Source organism: Lemur catta, chromosome 11 (genome assembly GCF_020740605.2).
Source record: "Lemur catta isolate mLemCat1 chromosome 11, mLemCat1.pri, whole genome shotgun sequence".
NCBI lineage: Eukaryota > Metazoa > Chordata > Mammalia > Primates > Lemuridae > Lemur > Lemur catta.
In genome coordinates, this window is record NC_059138.1 from 38,835,954 (window position 1) to 38,860,009 (window position 24,056).

The following is a 24,056-nucleotide window of genomic DNA, read 5'->3' on the forward strand; positions in this document are numbered from 1 at the left end:
AAATAATTAGGTTTCAGTGAGATCATAAGGGTGGGTCCCTCATGATGGGATTTGTGGATTTATAAGAAGAGGAAGAGAGACCAGAGCTCTCTCTCCACTAAGTGAAGACACAGCAAGAAGACTGCTGTCTGCAAACCAGGAAGAGGGCCCTCACCAGGAACCAAATCACTGGGGACTTTGATCTTGGACTTCCCAACCTCCAGAACTGTGAGAAATAAATGTCTGTTGTTTAACCCACCCAGTCTATGGTATTTTGATATGGCAGCCTGAGCTGACTAATACAACCAACCATTAAGTAGATACATAAAGTTGACCTCCCTCTATAATGCTGGAAAAGTTGCAGCCATTACAACCCAGAGCTTTTCTTAATAGTTAAGGTCACATTTTCTACATAAGTTCAAATCTATGTCACCTCTGGCTAGGTGTAGATACTGAGTAAAGAGTATAAGTCATTGTTGGGTGGAAATGGATTCTGTGAATATAAACTCTTCATTGAAGCTTTGTCCTAGGCAGACTCCCTGTTTCTTTTGGTGGCACTTATCTTTTATTTTTCTGTGTAATTCATCTGTGCACATGCTTTCTTCACCACTAACCATGACCTTCAAGGAGGCAGTACCATGATTTAGCCACTTCTGTAGCCTCAGAGTTCAGCTTAGTGCCTGGCACAAATAAGTGCTCAATAAGTACTGAATGAAGTGCTTATATGTGAATTATACCTTCAAATATATTGAAGGATAAAGTTTTCTGTTGAAAAAAACTCCATCTCTTTTTATTACAGATATTTTCAAACACACAAAGTTAGAGAGAATAGTAAAATAACCTCCCATGTACTCATTACCCTTCTTAAAAAATTATCAGCCCACAATCAATCTTGTTTCATCTATATTTCTCTGCTTACTCCCCACTCTTACCCATTCTCACAAAAGCATATGGATTATTTTGACAAAAAACCCACATATTGGGGCCGGGCGCGGTGGCTCACGCCTGTAATCCTAGCACTCTGGGAGGCCGAGGCAGGCAGATCGCTCAAGATCAGGAGTTCGAGACCAGCCTGAGCAACAGCGAGACCCCATCTCTGCTAAAAATAGAAAGAAATTATCTGGCCAACTAAAATATATATAGAAAAAATTATCTGGGCATGGTGGCGCATGCCTGTAGTCCCAGCTACTCGGGAGGCTGAGGCAGGAGGATCGCTTGAGCCCAGGAGTTTGAGGTTGCTGTGAGCTAGGCTGATGCCACGGCACTCACTCTAGCCAGGGCAACAAAGCGACACTCTGTCTCAAAAAAAAAACAAAAAAAAAACCCCACATATTGCATCATTTCATCCATATCCTTTGGCATTTATCTCTTCAAGATAAGGACTCCTTTTGTTAAACAAACATAACCCCAATAACATTATCAACACAATTAACCATAATTTTCATACTAATAAATATCCAGTCAGTATTCAAATTTTCCCCATAGTATTGTAAACAATATTTTTGTTTTGGTTTGTCTGAATCAGGATCCAAATAAAGCCCACAAGTTGAATTTGCATTTGGTTGATATGCCTCTCAATTCTCTTTAACCCCAAAATTCCCTTTTGTTTTTTCTTCTTGCAACTTTTTGTTGTTGTTATAAAACTCAGATCATTAGTCCTGCAGAGATTTCCCCATTATGGATTTTTCTGATTTTTTTCTGTGGTATCATGTTCCCCTACAATGTTGCCTAATTCTGAAAACTGGTAGTTAGAATTATATCTAGAAGCTTAACTAATTATTATATAATCATATCTGAATCTTATTAATAAAATTCAGGTCATTTTGCGTGGGTGGGGTGGGGTGGGGTGCAAAAATATTTCTGTTCTGCCTACTATTGTTGCATAACAAATTATCCAAAAACTCAGCAACTTAAATACTTTTTAATTTTGCTCATAATTTTACAGGTCAGGAATTTGGGAAGGCTATCCGGGATGGCTTAACTTCTGCTCCATGGTGTCTGGGGCCTTTGCTGAGGCTAAAACTGAAGCTCTGTATATATCAGTATCAACATTACAACTACAACACCGAATACAGTTTTAGATTTCTTTAGTTTGTTATAGGCTGAACTGTGTTTCTCCCTGCCCCACCCCTTCCCCAAATTAATATGTCGAAGTACCTCAGAATGTGACTGTATTTGGAGATAGGATCTTTAAAGAGGTAATTAAGGATAAATGAGGTCATTAGGGTGGGCCCTAATCTAATATGACTAGTGTCATAAGAAGAGATAAGAACACAGACATGCACAAAGGGAAGACCACATGAAGACACAGAGAGAAGACAGTTATTTATATGCCAAAGAGAGAGGTCTCAGAAGAAATCAACCCTGCTGACACATTGATCTTGGACATCTAGCCTCTGGAACCATGAGGAAATAAATTCCCATTGTTTAAGCCACCAAGTCTGTGGTACAGACTTATGGCAGCCCTAGCAAACTAATATACTATTTGTCTTCATTTTTAGGATATATTATAGTAGGGATATAGATAGAGTCAGTCAGTTTACCCTATTTTAAAGTCACTTGAAATAATTCCTCTCTGTATAGTTAAATCATTAATTCAATATATAATTAGATTTATTTGTTTCATTTGCCTTCAATTTTCAGAAATTTCTTTTTTGCCCCATCTTTATTAAATTTTGTTTTATAATTATATAAAACATATACATGGTTCCAAGCTCAAATCTACAAAATAAGGCACATTCAGAGAAGTCAAGTCTAGCTTCTATTTCTCTCCCCTCTATTCTCCCATCTCCTTTTAGATAACCATTTTTACTAGTGTTTTGTTTATGTTTCCACTTTTTAAAAAAAGCAAATCCAAGTGAGTAGTTGTATTTCCCCTTCTTAGATATTAGTGGCATACTCTATACACTGTTCTGCACCTTGTTTTTTTCACTTAACAATATACACCATAGATCATGTTAATACACCGAGCTAGTTCTCATTTCTTTTTATAGCTGCACAATATTCCATTGTGTAGATGTCCTCTGTAGATGAACATTTGTGTTGTTTCTAGTCTTCTGCTATTACATAAAGTGTGCTTGCAGCTTCCTTGCATGTCTGAGACTTTAGGATGAAATCTGATTAAATCTTCCAGGGTCCTACATCCATCCCTGTCTCGAAGTGGGCCATTTCTATAATTTACCCTGATTGTTAAGGTATTAACATTTTTCACTCTTTCTTATCTCATTTACATAGGAAATAGAGCATGAAGCTCCCATATTCAAAATAACATGTATTGAAAGGCTTTTGAAGAAAAAAAAAAGCATCAGTCCATGGTTCTGTGGGTTACTATTCAGCAACCTGTCATCATCACTGCACCACCACCCCACCTCCTGCCAAGCAAGACCAGCCATGGTTTATACAAATTCCTCTAAGGCTGTTGCAGTGGCGTGCACCTGTGGTCCCAGCTACTCAGAAGGCTGAGGCAGGAGGATTGCTTGAGGCCAGGAGTTCAACGCTGCAGTGAGCTATGATTGCACCTGTGACTAGCCACTGCACTATACTCTGGGCAATATAGCGAGACCCCGTCTCTAAAACCAAGCCAAACAAACCAAATGCTTCTAGCTCAGTATTCCACAGATTTGTCCTACCTACATCTACAAAAGGAGTGGGACCACATCCCCTTAGACACCATCGTCCCATTGCCTTGTGGAGAACTACCCACTCCATTTACCTATTTATTCAACAAACATTTTATAAATGTGTACTACGTGCCAGGTGCTCAAGACAATGCAGTGGATAAGATAAACCCAGTACCCATTCTCCTGGAGCTCGGACACTGGCTCTAAGAATCTGTTACTGGCTCAAGCCATTTTGGTCAACACATGAAACAGCACTTAGTTATTCTTTCCCAAGGAGCTCACAGTGTCAAGAATGTCAGCATCTTTCTGAGGTGAACGCTAGACTGAGAATTTCTCCTTATTTTATGGAAAGTGATGGGGATAGGCCCAGAGGGTTTTGCAATATTCCCAGGGTTTCACTCTCAGGTGTCTAGATTATGGATCCAAAGGAAGTGATTGCCCTAATTCTGATGGATAGTAGCCAGCCTTTCCTTCACATGCCTCTTTCAAATCAATCATGTCTCAGTCTTCATTTTTCATTGATTTGCTCTGAATTCTCAAGTTCTTTTTATAACAACAATAGTCACTGGCCATTAAATATGTACTATGTTCTAGGCATCGTGCTAAACCCTTTATACTTAAATCATGTAGTTCTCCCAATTATAGGGTGAGTACTATTATGTATCCATTGTACAGAGGAGAATACTGAGGTTGCGAGGTGTGAAGTAACATGCCTGAGGTCCCACATCTAATAAGGGCAGACGTAATTAGAGAAGTCACACTGATGAAGGTAAAGAAGTCTCTGGTATGATGAATAAGCTATAGCTGGAATAATAATAGTAGTAGCTAACTTTTATTGAGTGCTTACTCTTGTGCCAGGTACCAAGTACTTTGTGCATATTTATTAGAATGGAAAGAGAGTCCTCTTCATCCTTGTTGTTTCTTTCCATGTGGAAGAATCTTCTCTGGCATAAGATTTTTGACTTCTCCCTGCTCTTCAACTCACTGCCCCCAGAGGGTCGTGGTGGTGGTGAAGAGGATGGGACAGGGCAAGGAGCGACTTCTCAATGCTGACTGGGTATGGGGTGGGGACTGGGAATACATAGCTCAGCCCATCCTCATCCTTCTGGCAGCCAGCCTCCTCCAGAGCATGCTCTGGGCTCTGCTCTCCCATGCTCCACTGCTGACAGGGACTGTTCCAATCAGGAGGCATGCTCAAGCCTGGTGGGTACCCTGCCTAATTCACTTACCCACAAATGCAGACCACTGACTCCAATATAAAAGTCATCAGTCATAATGTTGATATTTTGATCCCATTTGGTTTTTTTGTTTTTGTTTTTGGTTTTGGTTTTTTTGGAGACAGAGTCTCGCTCTGTCACCCCAGCTAGAGTGCAGTGGCATCATCATAGCTTACTGCAACCTCAAACTCCTGGGGCTCAAGTGATTCTCATGCCTCAGCCTCCTGAGTAGCTGGGACTACAGGTGCGCACCACCATGCCCAGCTGATTTTTCTATTTTTGTAGAGACCAGATCATGCTCTCGCTCAGGCTGGTCTCCAACTCCTGAGCTCAAGCGATCCTCCCTCCTCGGCCTCCCAGAGTGCTAGGATTACAGGTGTGAGCCACCGCACCCAGCCTGATCTCATTTGCTTTTATTTCTTCTTGCCTATCCCTTAATTACTCAGAAATTGGGAAGTGAAGAGAGGTGCCCTTTATTATATCCTCTTGAACCTCAAAACTAATAACTTATTTAATCCTAACAAGAATTCCATCAGAAAAGTACTCTTATTGCCCTCCCAGGTGAGTAAACTGACCAGTCCTCATTTGGCCTTTTGATAGAAGAATAAATATTTGTTCTCAGTTCAGGATCAGATGACATTAAAGCACATACGGAATGTTTGCAAACTGTCAGAGCGAAGCACATAGAAGGCCATGAGGGTGGTGGGTCTGGCTTTGACATCTACTGGCGGTAGGACTCTGATCAAGTGCTTTCTGGACTTTGGCTCCTTTATCAGTAAAGTCAGGGGTCAGACTGGCTGATCTTTGTAGATCTTTCCTGCTCTAACATTCTGTAACCGTGAATCAATGACTAGCCATTGACTGTTTTCCCCTGGCTTCCTCTGCGTCATTGAGGACTTTTGGATGCTGACTTTTCCCCTGATTAAGCTAGGCCCTGTCCCCAGGGGACAGGCTGCTTGCAACTCCCCCTTGTGAATGGGCTGGCTCCACCACTGTCTGAGATTTGCTGCCCTATTGCCTTTGGTTGCCACAGCAACATAACACACGCCCACATTTCCGTTTCTGAGAGCTTGATGAACGCTGATCTACCTCAGTCTGTTATTGTTGCAGGGGCTCTCCCAGGTCCAGCAGCTCTGCAACATTTCCTGGCTTACACAAGCGCCAGGCTAGCGGGGAAAGAAACCCACTAGTCATTTCCAGGGAGTTTTGGGGACTGAAGTGAATGCTTTCCCCCACCAAAAAATGCACAACTCCATCAGTTCAGCATTGGGGGAAAAAAAAAAATCTCCAGATTCAGGGTCAGTATTAAGAGGCTGATTCACAGTGAGTTATTGGTGTTTGTGAACAGGGATTTCCACTTGCTGATGCTGTTGGAAAAGCCTGTCCTTTGAAAACGATCGGCATCATGAAATCTAGTTTGGTCACCAGGTTATGGGGTTGACAAAGAACTTGTGGCAGGCCTTTGCTCTGATTCTGAAACTTGGTGGTTTCACACCGGAACACAGCAAAACAGCAAAGAACAGGAAGTGGAAAAAACATTTTGCCCTAGTGGAAACTACCTTTGGTTCACCTGCTTTCCTCCAAAACAGCAGTCAAATTAGCCCAGATGCCTACCCTTCTAGAGGGTATCCCCAGATGGTGTATTCCCCAAAGGGACTTTGCCGATGAATTTGATGCCCCAGTTATTCAGAAGAGAGTTCTAAAAGTATTGTTAGGGGAGCTCAAGGTTGTGTCTCTCTGACTTAATAACAAAATAGCTCACTCTCTTTTGCATGCCTTAAAGAACCCCCAAAAATAGCCAGGGCACGGTGGCTCACACCTATAATCCTAGCATTTCAGGAGGGAGGCTGAGGTAGGAGGATCGCTTGAGGCCAGGAGTTCAAGACCAGCCTGAGCAAGACAGTATCTCTACAAAAAAACAGAAAAGTTAGCCAGGTGTGGTGGCACACACCTGTAGTCCCAGCTACCCAGGAGGCTGAGGCAGGAGGATCACTTGAGCCCAGGAGTTTGAGGTTGCAGTCAGCTCTGATCATACCACTGCACTCTAGCCCCGGGCGACAGAGTGAGACCCTGTCTCAAAAAAACAAAACAAAAAAACCAAAACAGCATTGGGGGCAGGAAATAAGGACAGAGCAAGGGCAAAATTCTGAACCAATGCAAGAAAATCTTTAAATACAATTGGCCAGGCAAGGTGGCTAACACCTGTAATCCTAGCCCTCTGGGAGGCCAAGGTGGAGGATTGCTTGAGGTCAGGAGTTCGAAACCAGCCTGAGCAAGAGCAAGACTCCATCTCTACTGAAAATAGAAAAAATTAGCTGGGCGATTAGAAATGGAAAAAATTAGCTGGGGGTGGAGGTGCACACCTGTAGTCCCAGCTACTTGGGAGGCTGAGGCAGGAGGATTGCTTGAGCCCAGGAGTTTGAGGTTGCTGTGAGCTAGGCTGATGCCACTGAACTCTAGCCCAGGCAACAGAGCAAGACTCTGTCTCAAAAAAAAAAACAACAAACAAAAAACTGTTGGGATAGCTCTTTGGTAAGGGAGGAACAGAGATGTGTGTTGGCTTTGCCCAAGGAGGAAGAAAAGGGACAAGATGAACACAGGTTTTGAAAGTGCAAAAGGGTGGGAGTGTCAGTGTATACCAGAGGGAACAGGCAGGCAGCCAGGGTAAGGAATCCTCTGTCCTTCTGACCCTTGCCCTCTCAGGACCTGCTCCCACCAGCAACCAGCAGACACTTCCTCACTTAAGTGGGGGATGGGTGCTGTGGCCCTTGGTGGCATTGTTCCCAGAATGGAAAATGTGGGTGTTGGCAACCATATCAAAGAAACCTTTACAGCTCTGATTGTTTAGAAACCTTTACAGCTGCATCACCAGACCACAGAGCCTAAGGGCCATTCAAGGCCTGTGGAAACTTTGGAACAATGGACTTGGCCCCCTGCCTATCTGTTTGCAAGGCTTTCTGAGAGAGGTAGATGGGGCCTCCAGCTATGCTCCAGACCAGTCATCAACCTATCAAACTTCCTCGAGCCTAGCCAGCAGCCAGCAAACCAGCCAGCAAACCAGCCAGCACCAGTCAGAGACACCAGTTAGAGACAGGGAGCTAAGATTAGTACATTCTACTCTTTGGAGACTGAGACTAGATTGAAGAGAGGCAGGTACTCGATCAGGACACAAAGTTGAATGGGGCACCGAAAGACTCCTAACCATGATAAATAATATTTTAGTGCAATCATTCTAAAAATCAAAATTAGTACAACATAATCCACGATGAACAAAATATCAAAAAATTTAAAAGATTGGACTAAAATATTATTTTGCTGAATTTTTTGGTGCCCCCTTAAATTTTGCACCCATGTTGAGTGCCTCACAGGACTCTCCCCGGTCCTGGCTCTGCTGTGCAATGGTGGTGTTCACAAACACTCAGAAATATGAGACGTGGGAAAGCCTGTGTTGATTGTCTGGAGGCGAGGGTCCTCCAGGATGTGTGGAATGTATGGCCCAGATAAGCCAGGCCACGTTTCTTAAGACCCAAGTGTTGAAGTTATGGGCTACAGACAACCCACAGTTCTGCCAGGGAAGGCAACTGGAAAGCCACCCCCAAGGGCCTCAGCCCAGCCCACGTGAAACCCTCCCCAGGAGGCGGAGGCAAACATCAGGAGGCAGTTGACTCCTTGGTATCATCTGAGAACTGGAAAGGCTCCTTTTCCCGAAAGATCTCTTCCAAGTATGCCGTCAGGAGAGGGCTCAATCCTCTGGCTCTTACAGTCATCTTAAAAAACCTTCCATTAAAATACAACTATCTCTTCAGTAAACTATTATTGGCTGAGATCTTAGCAGAGACACTTACTCATTCAATCAACAAACATTGACTGAGCACCACATACAGGAATACAGAAGAGAAGAACCTACCCTGCCCAGTCTAATGGAAGTGACAGATAGAAATGCCACCTCAGTGTACTAAGGACAGGATTGAGGCCACGGCAGGATGGCAGATGTGCTCCTCATTTAATTCAGATCTCCTTTTACCTGGGATTACAACTGAGGAAGAGGTGCTTGCCTGGGATTAGTAGAAAGAGGTCCAGGAAGGCAGAGAGAGAGCCCTCAAAACACTCTTCATTCCTTTTTCAGATTTGCCTGAGCTAAGTAGGGCCAGAGGAGGCAGCCGGCAATTGGCTTTGATTCGCAGTTGATTCACAACTCCAGGGAGTGCCACTCCCATAGAAGACAGCGTACCACTTAGAGGCATTGTACAGGATTGGGCGAGTTCTGTCTTGGTGCAATGAAGATGATCTCTGAGGTGGGGAGGCGGGGAAGGGAATTTGCCCCTTGAGGGTATGTGGCCATGCACCTGGGGGTCTGTGGGTGGGATCCTGCCCCTAGTGGGGTGGGGAGAGGAGCCAAGACGGACCCTACTTCCTGGCTATACACTGACATTAAGGGGGTTTGCTCAGCTTTGTGGCCCTGGCTCAGATCCAGGCTTTCCAGTAAGAGAGAGGCTGTGACCCCAGCGAGGCAGCCTCCCTGGGAGAGAGAAGCCATTCCACTTACTGGCTTTTGATGTGTCTCCCAGGGGAGTTGGCCTGAGAGCTAATCATTGATTTAGCAGCCTGAGAAATGAGAAAGAGAGGGGAGGACGGGAATGTCTCTAGATCCTGAAAGGTTGCTCTCTTTTTTCTTTTCTTTTTTATATAAAGAAGCAGGGTCTCGCTCTTGCTCAGGCTGGTCTCGAACTCCTGACCTCGAGCGATCCACCCGCCTCGGCCTCCCAGAGTGCTAGGATTACAGGCGTGAGCCACCGCGTCCGGCCAGTCATTCTCTTTTTAAACGATTAACAAATAGTTTTGCAGCACTTTTATAGACATTATCTTATTTCTTTTTCATTGCAACTCTTTTAGGAGAGGTTCTATTCTTCCTGTTTTCCAGCCGAGGAAATTAAGTACCGATAGGTGACATAACTTCTGGATAACGCAGTCAGTAAACAGAAAAGGTAGGTTTTGAACATGGCACTGTGGCCCTTTCCCTGTGCCGCTCAGGTTCTGAGCACAGAACCAAATGCTCCTGTGCCTCAAGCCAGGTACCGGGAGCTTCCTTGTCCTCACTGCTCCTCACATGGCATGTTTTCTACCTAAAAATATGACTCAAATCTCTTCATTTTTCTTCGTCTTGTTGCCACCATCCCAGTCCAAACAATCCTCATCACTCACCTCCTTACAGATTATCGGCTGCCACTTTTGCACCTTCTTGGTTTTTTTCTCTTCTTACCAACTGTGTGACCTTGGGCAAGTTTCTTAACCTCTCAGGGCCTGAGTGTTGTCTCTGTAGAATAGAAATGAGAATAGCATCACCCTGTAGATTATGCTCAGCGTTGGGATGCTGTGCCTGGAGCAGGGCTGCCCAAAGGGGTGTGGAATAAATCACTTTAGCATAAGAATTATATCAAGTTGAAGGCATTTGAGTTCCTGAAATCCCTTATCTGCCTAAAAACAGAGCCTCCCAAAAGGACTCAACTGTTGTAAATCCCCTCGCCTAATCTTCTCTGCTAGACAAAGAAGGAAGTTGGCATCACACTCAAGCGGACATTGTCACAAAACTATGTATCACCTATCTATTCTCCTAAGGGCCCATTTATCTTTCCAAAAAGTAATTTGTTTTTCCGTAAGTGCTGTTCTTAGCCTACCTTCTAAGAAGTCATTTGTTCTGCCAGAAGTGCCCCTTTGCCCAGGAATCCCTGTCCCCTATTAAGCTGGCATAGAAGCCCCAAATTCTAACTGCCTCTTTGAGTCCTATTTCTTTGTGAACTCCCTTGCCTAAGTAAGTAATTAAATCTATTTTTTCCCTTGCTAACCTGTCTTTTGTCAGTTAATTTGCAGGCCCCCAATTATTAAACCTAAGAGGGTAGAGAAAAATTTTTTCCTCCCTATGTCCAAGGAGAAATATAAATTCAAGACGTGTAATTTAAAATTTCTAGTGGCCATATTAAAAAAGGCAAAAAGAAAGAAGTCAAATTGATTTAAGTAACATAATCTATTTAACACGATATAAATAGCATCCATTTAACATGTGATCAGTATTTTTAAAATATTATCATAAGATTTTTTTATATCCCCCTTTTTCATACTCAGTCTTCCAATTTGAATGTGTATTTTCACAGTTACCACGCATCTCAACTTGGACTAGCCACATTTCACGTGTCTGATAACCACCTGTGGCCAGTGGCTACGGTACTGGATGGCAGAGCTTTACAGCAAGGGCCGGCCCTAGTGTTTCCTGCCGTAATGGTGGTTGTTCTTACACAGACCCTGAGCTCATTACTAATTCACACGCTCATGCTTTTGCCCTGTGTTCCCCCAGCCCACCACTCCTGCTCCTGTTTCTCCCAGCAGCTGCCCTCAGTGAGGCCTGCCATGCCTCGGATGGCCCGTCTGCTAATGGGGAGCCCTCACACTTAGCTAACCTATTTACGCCCAGTATAATTAGCGTGTGTGTTGTGCTCCCGGGGGTGGGTGGACAAAATGCGGGTCAGGAGCGTTCAGGAAATGCCCCTGTGAGTCAGGAGGAGGAGGAGTTTCACATCACTGGGCCTCCTGCTGAGGAGCTGGCGGCACCAGGAGCTTCAGTGCACGGTGGCAATTAGGGAGGAGTTTCCAGGGCAGAGCTCGGCAACTCTGCGGAGCTTGATGCTGTCCTTCCACTTCTTTAATTTTTGAGAGTTTGGTGGGAAGCACCTGGGGCCTGGAAGGAGGGTCTGCCCTTCAGCAGGGCTTCCTGCCCTGTCCCCACTGTCCCTGCCCAAATGCGGAAAACAAAAGGCTCTCTTCAAAGAGCTGTGTCAGGCGGGCCAACTGCTGGCCCACACCCTCAGGGGCTGACGGCCACTTCCTCCCAGCTGAGGCCTGAGCTCACTGCAGGCCGGTGCCTCTGTTCTCCTGCTGCTCAGGGCACCTCGGAGCCTTGGCTTCGCCCTCCCAGGGCCTCCCTTTGTGCGCCCTCCTGTTCCCCAGGGCTCCAGCTGTGATAGCTTGCTGGGGCTGCTTTACCAAGTGCCACAAACGAGGTGGCTTAGAACAACAGAAATGTGCTGTCTCATAGTTCTGGAGGCTAGGAGTCCGCAATCAAGTTGCTGGCAGGGCTGACTCCTTCTGAGAGCTGTGAGGAGGAATCTGTTTGAGACCCGCCTTCTAGCTTCTGGTAGCCTCCGTCACTCCTTGGCTTGTAGATGGCCTTCATCTTGTGTCTTCACATCATCTTCCCTCTATGCATGTCTGTCTGTGTGTCCAAATATCCCCTTGTTATAAAGACAGCTGGGAGCAGGGGCTCACCTCTGTGGTCCCAGTGACTCAGGCGGCTGAGGCAGGAGGATCACTGGAGCCCAGAAATTTGAGGCTACGGTGAGCTATGATCACACCACTGCACTTCAGCCTGGGCGATAGAGTGAGACAGAACTGTCTCTAAAAAAAAAAAAAAAGAGAGACTCTAGTCAAATTGGATTAGGGCATACTCTAAAGACCTCATTTTAACTTGATTTCCTTGGTAAAGATCCTATCTCCAAAGAAAGTCACATTCTGAGGTACTAGAGGTAAGGACTTCAATGTATGTGTTTTGCGGGGGACACAGTCCAACCTATAACAACAATCTAAACTCCTTGTGCAAGTCTAAGCGTCCCCTCTCTCATGCCCAGGAGTCCAGGAGGTAGGTGAGCCTCTGAGTGTTCAGGGCCAGTGACCACACCTTCAGGCTTATCTTCCGTGGAGATAGTTACCTACCAGAGCCTGCATAATCTCAGAATTTCCTGGGGCACAGGCAGGACAATGACCAGGAACTGCAATCCAGCAGGAGAGATAAGGCATTAACCAGATAATACAATACAGGGCAGTGAAAGGTACAAAGAACAAAGCTCCAGAAGGGAGAGTGCTTTCTTGTGGTTGGGAGATAAGTGACAGATTCATGGAGATTTGCTTTGAATAGTCCTTCTGATTCCAAAGGTAAAGATGAGAAAGGCCGGGCATTCCAGGGATGGAATTCCAGGGAAAGGTGGGCATTCCAGGGAAGACTGGATCGCTGGGCATGTCTGGGAGGTGGATGGGAGCAGCCAGGGCAAGGAAAGGGGAGAAGGGGACGAAGCTGGATAAAGAAAGTGGCCTTGATTGGACAAGCAAAGGAGAGCCACTGAGGGTTTCCCAGCAGGAGGGCAAGATAGTGCCTGTCACCAATCAGGGATGTTAATCCCGCAGGAGTTGGTAAGAAAGGGCTCGGGGCAGTCAGGCGTAAGTGGGTGGGGCAGTGAGGCCAAAGAGGAGGCTGGGGTAGTTCTAGTGTGAGAGGAAAAGGCCTGAGTTAGGGTAGCTGCTATGGAAATGGAAAAGGAGGGATGGGGGGAAAGTGTTTCAGAAGAAAGAACTCACAGGACTTGACTAGGGAGTGGATGTTTGAGACTGAGGGAAAAAGAAAGGGAAGGCAAAGATGGCTTCAGGATTTCCAGCGGGGCCATTTGGAGAGGGCAGGCACCATTAAGAAAAGAAAGCAGGAACGCCAGGGCGGGCCGCCGCGGCACTCCCTGCAGAGAGCAGAGGCTGGCAGGTCTTTAATTGCTCAAAGCGGGAGTAGCCTCCTCCCTTCCCCTTCCCCTTTCCCCTTGTTTCTTTTTTCTGCCGAAGCTGTATCTTAATCATTTAAAGGCACACTGTGGTCTCAAGGGCGTTCTTGATGTCACAAGAGGAAGTGAGAAAAGGGAAGGACCTTACAGCTGTATCACTATCACGAGGCTAGGGGACGGAGGAGAGGGGAAGGGTGCAAAAATACACCCTGACAACTTAATCGCAGCACCCCTAGGACTGCATCCATTGTCAAATGAGGCAAAAGAGATACTTGTATTCACTTCATAGGTCCTGGCTTTTCTCCCTCTGAAATGCGTAAGATATAACTTTTGTCTCCTTTTGAAAGCTTTTCCTCTCCTATATACAAAGTCTGTGGAGCAAACCTGCACGTGTGTGTGCATGCGTGTGTGCGAGCTCATCTGCTTGGCACCTCTTCCTTCCCAGCCCTGCCTCAGCCCTGTCACTGTGGGAGTGTTTTAACTCCCTGCTCGCCAGTTCCAGGGCCGCTGGTCTAATCTGGCCGGAAACTCTAAGGTGTGTGCATGTGTGTGCGTGCATGTGTGTGTGTGTGTGTGTGTGTGTGTGTGTGTGTTGCCAACAGTGTAACTGGGAAGTCACCTTCCACTAATAAAATACATGATGCTGGAAACAAGATCGAGCCGCAGCCACCTGTTTGTCTGAGCTGGGGTCAGTTATCTCCGAGGGCGAAGAGTGGGAAGCCCAAGTAAGAGATGATGTTGGAGTCGTGGTCCCTGTAACACGTTTAGGGACAGGGTGCACACAAAAACATCTGGAAACTTCCTGAAGTTGAGTGTAAGGGAACATAATGTACAGAACTGCAGAGTGGCCAGGTTGGAGTGAGCCGGTGGGTGAGTGGGAGGGATGATGGGGCTGAGGAGGGTCACACAGTGGGGTATCTATCCCTCTGGTCCCTGGCTGCCACTTAGCAAAAGAATTTAAATTTCTCACCAACAGTCTAAAGGCGTCACAGTAGGGGACTGGCTTACACCATTACCTTTCATGTAAACAATGAAGTACATTGTGGCCATTAAGAAGGGTGTGGATGAAGTGGATTTATTGACACGGAAAGATGTTCCTGGATCTGTTGTTGAGAATATGTACAGTGTTATCTCGTTTTTTATGTGTGAAAAGCATATGTATAATAAATGTTGAAAGTACTTATGTCCTACCTATAGGTGACTTTTCTGTCTTCTTTTTCTTTCTTTTTTCTTCAACGAAAATATATGGCTTGTCAAATTTAAAAAAGAATAAAATTATTTAATAATAACATATGCCCTCAGAAATATTTCTTTGGTGTTTAACTGGAGAGTAGAATTAGAGGAAGATACTCCTCCTTCCTGCTTTCCATCTCAAAGCTCCCGTCAGCAGGGGCTGCCCTCTGAGCCCCGCTGGGGAGGGTGTGGGGAGGTGATAAGCTTGGCTGCCTTCGTTAGGACGGGGGCCTAGGGGGTCTGAGGCTGGCTGAGTGACTGGCTCTGACATCCCCAGCTAATCGGGTCCTGGAGGAGGTAGAAACTCGCCTTCCTTTCTCTCTCCTTCTGTTTTCTAACTGCCAGCTGCTCCTCTCATGAATAGGTTTTCTTTTGGTTTCAGTCCCATGACTTTGCTTTCCCAGTGCTATTGTACCCAGGCCAGCTGGTGAGCAGCTCTGGTTTTTAGGGTTATAGAGTCTTCAGGTCACACAGGGGTTAGGTGCCATGGGAGAGGCAAAAGCAAAGTTAGCAGGTCACCGGGAAATCAGGGGGCAGGGCGAGGGTGAACGGAGGTGGGCTTCTCTGCGTGCAGGGTCTGAGCGAGTGTTTGGTAAGTCTTCAGGGCATTGCTAGAGACTGGCCTGTAAGGTTCCTACAGCGAAACTTTCAGGGCCTGGGCGGTAACCAGGAGTGTCCAGGTGTTTCTCAGGCAGCTGCACAGACTTTTGTCACTGCTTGGAAAGGTTAAAGTGAGTCATCCCCCCCTGCTCAGCACTGCTGTGCCCTCCAAGGGGTGCCACAACTACAGGTGAGGGCTCCTCTTGAGTTCTCCCCGTTCCCACAGTGAGGAGAGCCCACAATCGTTTGCAGCTTTAGAAAACTGGTTGGTTGCAGGACTGCTTGTTGTTTGTGAGTTTGTACTATGACCTGGCACCTCTCTCGGTGTCTTTATAAGGGGAGATCTGACCTGGGGAAAGGAGAGGCCTGAGAACACCAGTCTCCCCAGGACCTGGGGCTGTGGCCTCTGAGCTCTTCTGAGGATAAAGGAATTCTGACACACCAACTCCAGGGGTACAGCTGGCAGATATGGTGGTTGAGAACTCTGCCCCTTTCTAGCTACAGGACCTTGGGCTGATTAACTTCTCTGAGCCCCAGCTTCTTCATCTGTAAAAGGAAATGCTGACAGTACACGTTTTGGGGTTGCTGTGAGATAATGTATCATAAAGAATTGGGAGGGCAGTGCTGGGAACATACTAAGCAGGGATGAATTTGAAAAGCATGTCACAGCTGGTGAGGGCAGAGACAGCGTCCTCCTTTTCAGATTGAAGGTCAAGATTGTGCTGGAGCAGGTTCTGGAGCATCCTTTGTTGCCAGGCATTAACCCATTAGCTGCTGGATTGTGGGGAGTTTCCAGAGAGGGGTTGAATGATGAAGAGGGGTGATGCTACTTATCATCAAGTGTGAAGTTATCTAAATATTTTAATAATTGGGTATGGCTGCATACTACCTAAATCCTTAGTAACAATTGTAATTCTAAGTATTAGTAAATACCATTAATTAGTATAAAGATTAGCTATAAGGCTTTTATAGCTAGATTCCCTCTTCCCCAACACAAACATACAAACACACGCCCCTTAACTTTTTTTTTTTTTTTTTTTTTGAGACAGGGTCTCACTCTTTTGCCTGGGCTAGAGGGTAGTGGTGTGGTGTCATCACAGATCACTGAACAACCTCAAACGCCTAGACTCAAGTGATCCTCCTGCCACCATGCCCGGGGAATTTTTAAAGTTTTTGTAGAGATGGGGTCTCACAATGTTGCCCAGACTGGTCTTGAACTCCTGGCCTCAAACAACCGTTTCGCCTTGACCTCCCAAAGTGCCATGACCCTCCGCCCTCTTTCTTAACTTTTAAGGCAGAAAAACCAGGAAGCACGTAGGAACAGTAAAGGACCGACATGGGTCAGACTTGGATCCCAGCTGTTCAGACAGGCAGAGCTCTGGGACCCAAGAACATGTGGGTTGGGCACCAGCCTGCTCAGGACAACTGCTTTCAGATGAGCCAAAGCTCTGTTTTCCAGGTTGGCTGGGCCTTGCTGTCATGCTCTGCCCAGTGTGGATTATGAGATTGGAGTTTCAGAGGGACACGGCTGGTTGGGGACGTGGAAAAATACCCCTGAGCTTTGGTGGCAAATCGAAAGCAGTTCTGTGTAAGTCTGCAAGGTGCTGCGGTCTGAATGTTGGTGTTCCTCCCAAATCCTTACGTTGGAACCTAACACCCAATGTGATAGTATTAAGAGGTGGGCCTTTTAATAAGTGATTATGTCATGTGGGTACAGCCCTCGTGAATAGGATTAACACCCTCATAAAAGAGGTTGAAGGGAGTGCCCTTCCACTCCTTCCGTCACTTGAGGAAACAGCAACAAAGTGCCACGTATGAAGCAGCGAGCAAGTCTTGACCAGACAATGAATTTGCAGACGCCTTTATCTCAGACTCCTCAGCCTCCAGAACTGCGAGAAATAAATCTCTGTTGTTGATAAATCAACCAGTCTAAGGTATTTGTTATGGCAACCTGAACTGACTAAGCCACAGGGGCTGCCTTAACAAAGTACCATGGACTAGGTGGCTTAAACAACAGAAATTTATTTTCTCACAGTTGTGGAGGCTGGAAGTTTAAGATCAAGTTTAAGATCAGCAGGGTTTGTTCCTTCTGAGGTCCATGAGGGAAGGATCTGTTCCAGGCCTTTCTGCTTGGCTTATAGATGGCTGTCTTCTCCCTGTAACTTCACGTCATCTTCCCTCTATGTGTGTGTCTGTGTCCAAATTTCCTCTTCTTATAGGATCATTAGTCATATTTGGATTAGGGCCCATCCAAATAATAATCTCATTTTAATTTACTTCTTTAAAGATCCTGTCTCTAAATATGGTTACATTCTGAGGTAGTGGAGGTTAGGACTTTAACATACGGATTTTGGGGGAGACACAATTTAGCCCATACCAAGTTAGTTCTTTCTAGCTTGGTGTGGCCAGGGCAGGTGGCAGGCTTTCTCTCTAGCACGGAAGGGTACATGCCCCTCTGAGATTTGCTTCAGTATCTTCTTGTTCTAACTTCTTATTGTGAAAATATGTAAACATACAGTAGAATATATATACTTATCCATGTGCCCAACCTCACCTAAATTCACTCCTGGGTAACATTTTGTCAAATATTATTCATTTGTATACACATATGTAGGAGACTGGGTACGCCTCCCCTAAATGTGAAGGATTGTTGAGCTGAAGAGAGTTACGAAAAGCAGATGCAGAAAGCTCTCTGCCCTCCCTCTATTTGCCTAGAAGCAGGGCATAGATTTACAAAGACAAAAGGTATCCTGCCCCCTCTTCTACCAGGGAAAACAAAGGTTAACCAGTGAAGACAACTTTGGACCCTTACAGGCCTGGAGATGACACTAGAGAAATCTACCTTTCTACTACCTAGCCTTTATCTGCCATTTATTCTCCTTCTCACAAGTTGCTGTCCCTAGAGACTCAAAGTCCTTTTCCTTCCTCTTGTCACTTCTCTAAAAATGTACTGGCTTTTTGTTGAAGACACTGTATAAGCTGGAATTCAAAGCCACTTCTTTGAGAACTACTTATTCCCTGGGTGTTTCCCACGTGTACCTGAGGTACCCAGGTTCATAAACTTCTGTTTGCTTTTCTCTTGTTAATTTGTCTTTCGTTGCAGGGGTCCATTCCAAATGGGAACTTATGAAGGTTGACTAAAAAAATTATTTTTCTTACCCTACACATATGTAATTTTGGAAGCAGTTCAAAGTTATCTCTAAATACTTCAGGACACATCTCCAAAAATAAATGAATTAATAAAAGGACATTCTTTTATACAACCATAACACCATTATCACACCTAACAATAATTCCCTATTTTATCTAATAAATAATCAGTCCATATTCAGATTTCTTAGACTATCATCAAAATGTCTTATAACAATTTTCTTCAAATTAGGATCCAATTTATGCACTACAAATGGTTATATCTTTTTCAGTGTCTTTAATATCTTTTAATGTTGAATACCCCTACTCTCCCTCCCCTTTAATTTTCATGATAGTGACTCCTCGAAGACACTAAACCACATTAGGCTGTCCTACATTTTGGGGTTGTCTGATTGTTTCTCTTGAGGTGGTGTTTTTTCCCAAGTTATTATAATAAATAGCCACATGAAAATCATTTATTTACTGTAAAGCAGTTGTTGAGGACAATACCTGGCACGACGCCAGTTTCTTATATACATTCCATTCGAAAAATTTATGCCAGAATCTATTGCTACAAAAGAGTTGTCTCCTACAAATTGGCATATTGGTTTTTTTTTTTTTTTGTATGAAAGCTATGAAACTTACTGTCTCTCTCTTTTTTAAGAAGTGCATAGTGAAATTTACAGAATAACTACTACATTTTGGACTTATCATATCTGTTTCTCCTTTGCCCCCCTCAGTCCTGGGTTATATTTTGTTAAATCTATTGTATGTCTTTTATTGTAAATCCTCTTCAAATTCTTTTTTGTTTGTTTGTTTGTTTTAAAGATGCAGGATAAAGATACATCCAGCTGGATTTCCCCAAGCCTTTCCTTACTTCCTAGCTAAGAGATGAAGAGCCTGCCCAAAGGTGATTTAGAGAACGTCTTTCAGGGAGTAAAAGGATTGTAGAAAACTTTAAGGACCAAGTCTCTCCCCACACAGAGCAGTCCTCCAGGCGGTTATGATTTAGCACCCACTCTGTCTTCTGACAACGAACAAGAAGTCTGTTCCACCTGTCATTTCTTAAGGTGATCCTGGCTCTCTCAGAGTACCTTTTGGTACTCCCACATGTACCTGCCAATATTCATCAATTGTTCACCAAGCACTGTGCCAGGCATGGTGAGAAGCACTTATGACTTCTGACCTATAGGGTTTAGGATTTATGGATCTTTTTAATATCCTGAGATCTGAATACCTCTTGATATGTAAGAACTTAAACACATCTTTTTTTTTCTTTTTTTAAGAGACAGGATCTCACTCTGTTGCCCAGGCTGGAGTGGTGTGATCATAACTCACTGCAACCTTGAACTCCTGGGCCTGGGCTCAAACTGTCCTTCTGCCTCAGCCTCCCAATTAGTTAGGACTACAGGCACATACCACCATGCCCCGCTTGCTTATTTATTTATTTATTTAGAGGCAGGGTCTCACTCGGTCACCCTTGGTGGGGTGCAGTGGCATCAGCATAGCTCACTGCAACCTCACACTGCTGAGCTCAAGTGATCCTCCTGCCTCAGCCTTCAGAGTAGCTGGGACTATAGGCTCCTGCCACCATGCCCGGTTACTTTTTCTATTTTTTGTAAAGATGGGGTCTTGCTCTTGCTTAGGCTGGTCTCGAACTCCTGAGCTCAAGCAGTCCTTCCCACCTCGGCCTCCCAGAGTGCTAGGATTACAGATGTGAACCACTGAATCCAGCTTAAATACACCTTCTAATAATATCAATCTCAGAGGAAATTTGATTGTTAGCCAGAAACACCAAGAAGTCTGGTTTTAGCAACTGTTTATTAAGTACTTTTTATGTTCCAGGAACTTATGTGTATTGTTTTATTTAATCCTCACAATAATTTTGCAATATAAACATTGGTATCCACATTTTCTACAATACAAAACAGAGTTTCAGAGATGCTTACTTTTCCGGAGTAACTTGCCCACGTTTCCGGAGTTACTAAGCGGTGAAGCTAGGGTTTGAACCTACATCTGTTTCCTAAACTCCTGTAATGCTATGCTATGTTGTCTGTATATTTTGTTCCTTGCATAGAAAAACATTAGGAGGAAAATATGCTGCTAAAGTCAGAGTGAGAGGATAGAAAACTATTCATTATGCTTTTGACTTCCTCCAGTACAAATGGGACAGAACTGTTTGGGGATGGGACCTGGGTTAGGTTAATTCTGTTTTTTTTTCTTGTCCCGTAGGCTGGAAGAGGCTTCTCAGCACCCCAGAGGCACCTGACAGTATGTGGTGCAGCAGCAACACCAGCTGGTCACACAGGCTTGCTCCAGAAGGTCCCTCCCACCACCGTTCCTACTCCACACTGACAGAGGGAAAGCATCAGCTTCTCAGACTATAGACTCACCAAGAGCTCAAATGCTCCTTCAGTAAAATGTACATGATTGACAAGAAAGTTTATAATTTGAGTATGTGTGTAGGCAGAGCAGTTTCCTGCCCCAGCATCCTTGGTTATCTGTGTTAACAGGGGTACACTGGGACCCAGGTATGACTCCCACACTACACATGGAGGAGCTTTACCTAGTTCTGGAAACTGTGAGGTCAAGAGGTGATGACTAGGCTGGGCGAGATGGCTCATGCTTGTAATCCTAGTACTTTGGGAGGCCGAGGTGGGAGGATCACTTGAGGCCAGAGTTTGAGACCAGTCTGAGGAACATAGTGAGACCCTCGTCTCTACAAAAAACAGAAAAATTAGTTGGGCATGGCAGCGTGCACAGGTAATGCCAGCTGAGGCAGGAGGATCACTTGGTCACTTGAGCCCAGGAGTTGGAGGTTGCAATGAGCTATGATGATGCCATTGCACTTTAGCCGGGCAACAGAGTGAGACCCTGTCTCAAAAAAAAAAAAAAAAAAACCAAACAAAAAAAACAAGACAGAGAGATGATAACTTATGGTTTCTCCTTGGGCTTTAGGGAATCCCTGAAATTCTATGCACACTTTTATATTTGCATGTTTATCTATATCTTTTAGGGAGAGAGGGCCCTAATTGTCAGATTTTCAGAGGGGGACCTTGACCCCTAAAGGTTAAGAATCATTAATCCAGATAATGTTCTGTTGATTTAATATTAACTTTAGCTAATTTAAAATTAGTTTACCTTTTCTGAGAGATTTCTGTTGACTTGAGATTTGGCTAGGTGGTGGGAAAATGTTAAATGGAGTGAAAAATGTGTTACCAATTAACCAGTGGAAATTTAATACAGCAGTTAAGAGCCCAGGGTCTGGAGCAAAACTGCTGGGGTTCAAGGGCCAGCTTTGCTGTTCACTAGCTACATGATCTTGAGCAAGTTATTTAAGCTCTTTGAGCTTCAGTTTCCTCCTCTGCAGAACAGGGATGATAGATAAACAGAGTGCCACCTTGCAGCATTTTTGTGAGGATGAAATGAGCTTAACACAAAGTCTTCCACCCTACCTTAGGTGAGCCATTATTATTATTTGTTCTATAATTTCTTATTTCACATGGTGGAATTGTTATTGGTGGCAGCGCCTTTGTGGCAGGAAGGTGTCTAGGCTCTCCTTCCAATTCCCCCTACATCAGAATAGGCTGGGTCCTCCCATCTCACCTGTCCATGCTCCTCCCAGACCATCTCAAGCCGGTTTGGTGTTAAGGCTGATTCGAGAACCACTTTCTCAATGTTTCCCAGCATATTCCACATTCCAGCCCAGTTTATCTCTTTCTTCTCAATAGCCTATAACCCCTACATAATCAAACACCCACACATGTTAGATATATTAGAAATAGAGTGCTCTTCCTATATCAGGCACTGTGTGTGTGTGTGCATGTGTGTGCACGTCTATATATAAAACCTCGTTTGGTCCTTACAACAACTCTCTGAGGCATACCGTATTAACCCCTACCTTACTAGCCCAATTTTACAGACGAGGAAATTGAGGTGCAGATAGGTGAGGGATCAGGCCTAAATCCACAAAGCTAGTAAACAGCAAATCTGAGATTAAGATCCACATGTTCAAAGCTGATTCAGCTCTCTGTGTTATTTAGTTATTAACTTCCTTGCAATTTCACTTATAGGGTTATCTTACAGTGTTTAGATTTTCATGTTATTTTATCCTAAGAAGTCTGTAAATTCCTTGAAGACAGAGTTGATTTCTTACTATCTTTCATACCTCATGGTACCTAGGACAATATGTGGGACACAATGGGTACCCAATAAGTATTTACCTATGGATTATTGACTATGTGTATATGGGAAGCAGCCGATATATGTTCACTGGATTTGTTTAGTAATTTAATTACTTTCTTGTATATAAGTGGAAGTGTCTTTTTGACCACCATTTGTGTATGACAAAATTTAAATATATATAATATGTTACTATCAATGCTACAATCTTTCTAATGTATCTGTAGAAAGAATAAAAGTATAGCTGAAGTAATAGTGTAGGAAGCTTGTGCCTGGAATTTAAGTATTTGGCACATTTCCTGGTGTGTAATAAGAAGTGAAGAAATGTTAACTACATTACTATTATTACAATGCCGGTTGTACAATTATTATTATTGTTATCACCTGTTATTATTATTACCAGAGCAACTTGCTCTGTGGGAATTCTTAACTCCAGCTTTAAGATGTTGAGAAGGAAGAGGAGGAATATTCCATGTTCTAACTTCTTTCCTTTAATAACAATTATTCTTAAGGCTGAGCCTCCAGCCTTCATGTTTTCCAGCTGAGGTCCCAGACATCTTGGAGGAAACAAGCCATCTATGCTCTATTTGAATTCCTGGCCCACAGAAAATGTGACACGTAATAAATGATTATTGTTGTTTTAAGCAACAGTGTTTGGGGGTAACTTGCTGTGTAGCAATAAATAAGTAATATATACAATAATACCCCAGTATAGTATCTGAAAACAGGTGATCAATAAATTCTGAGTTATACATTAAAAAAGAGTGTGATTTCTTATATTTTCGAAAATTTGGGCCAAAACTTTGTTTTCTCCCAAGTTGATTGTTTCCTGGTAGGGTTCTGGGGAAGGGATTTTTTTGATTGTTTTCCTCCCCCAGCTCCTTTTACACATAAGATCACGTACTCTGAGTATAAAGCTCATAAGAGCAGGCTTTTCGTTCTCCATCTGTTGAGCTGTCTCATGGATTTTCAGTCCATTGCTGGAGGTTAGAGACACAGCTGTTTCTGGATTTGGCTTATCTTTTGGTTCACTGGTTCATTTAAGTTGTTTTTCAGCATTAATCAATAGGCATTGAGGTTGTCCACATTCACTCCTTGCTCTGCACACAAATGTAAATTAGGATCATGTGCACTTTTCTGATATTTTCCTTCTTTTAAAAGTATAATCTTGATTACCAGGCCAAGACAGCCATAGAGGAAAATAAACGCCCAGGTTGGCATCAAAGAGCAATTGTTGCACAAGTCCTGCCAGTTTTCCAGGATTCCAGGGTGTTGCCTCTTCCTCTTCCTTCTAAGTGTGAGAAGATAATATTAACACACCAAAAGGTGCCTGCATATGTGTGTGTGTGTGTGTGTGTGTGTGTGTGTGTGTGTGTGTGTGTGTGTGGTGGGGAGAGCTCAGGAAGCTGTGGGGCCTTCTTTGAGTTCCTGGTACATCCTGGCCACTCTGCATGTCCCCCGGAGGTGCCCCTGGGCTGCCCAGACAGTAAATGGATGCAATGGTG

General features: G+C 44.3%; 1 long non-coding RNA gene across 2 annotated transcripts; it reads left to right on the forward strand.

Moving 5' to 3' along the window:
* The first annotated feature begins 9,772 nt into the window (after window positions 1-9,772).
* LOC123647298 lies at window positions 9,773-23,289 on the forward strand. 2 transcript variants are annotated; one of them, XR_006738193.1, is made up of 3 exons: window positions 9,773-9,801; window positions 20,602-20,791; window positions 23,064-23,289. It is a non-coding gene; the product is annotated as an uncharacterized LOC123647298 (long non-coding RNA). The 2 variants fall into 2 exon arrangements; XR_006738192.1 differs by lacking the exon at window positions 9,773-9,801 and adding an exon at window positions 13,702-13,723.
* Window positions 23,290-24,056: the final 767 nt, after the last annotated feature.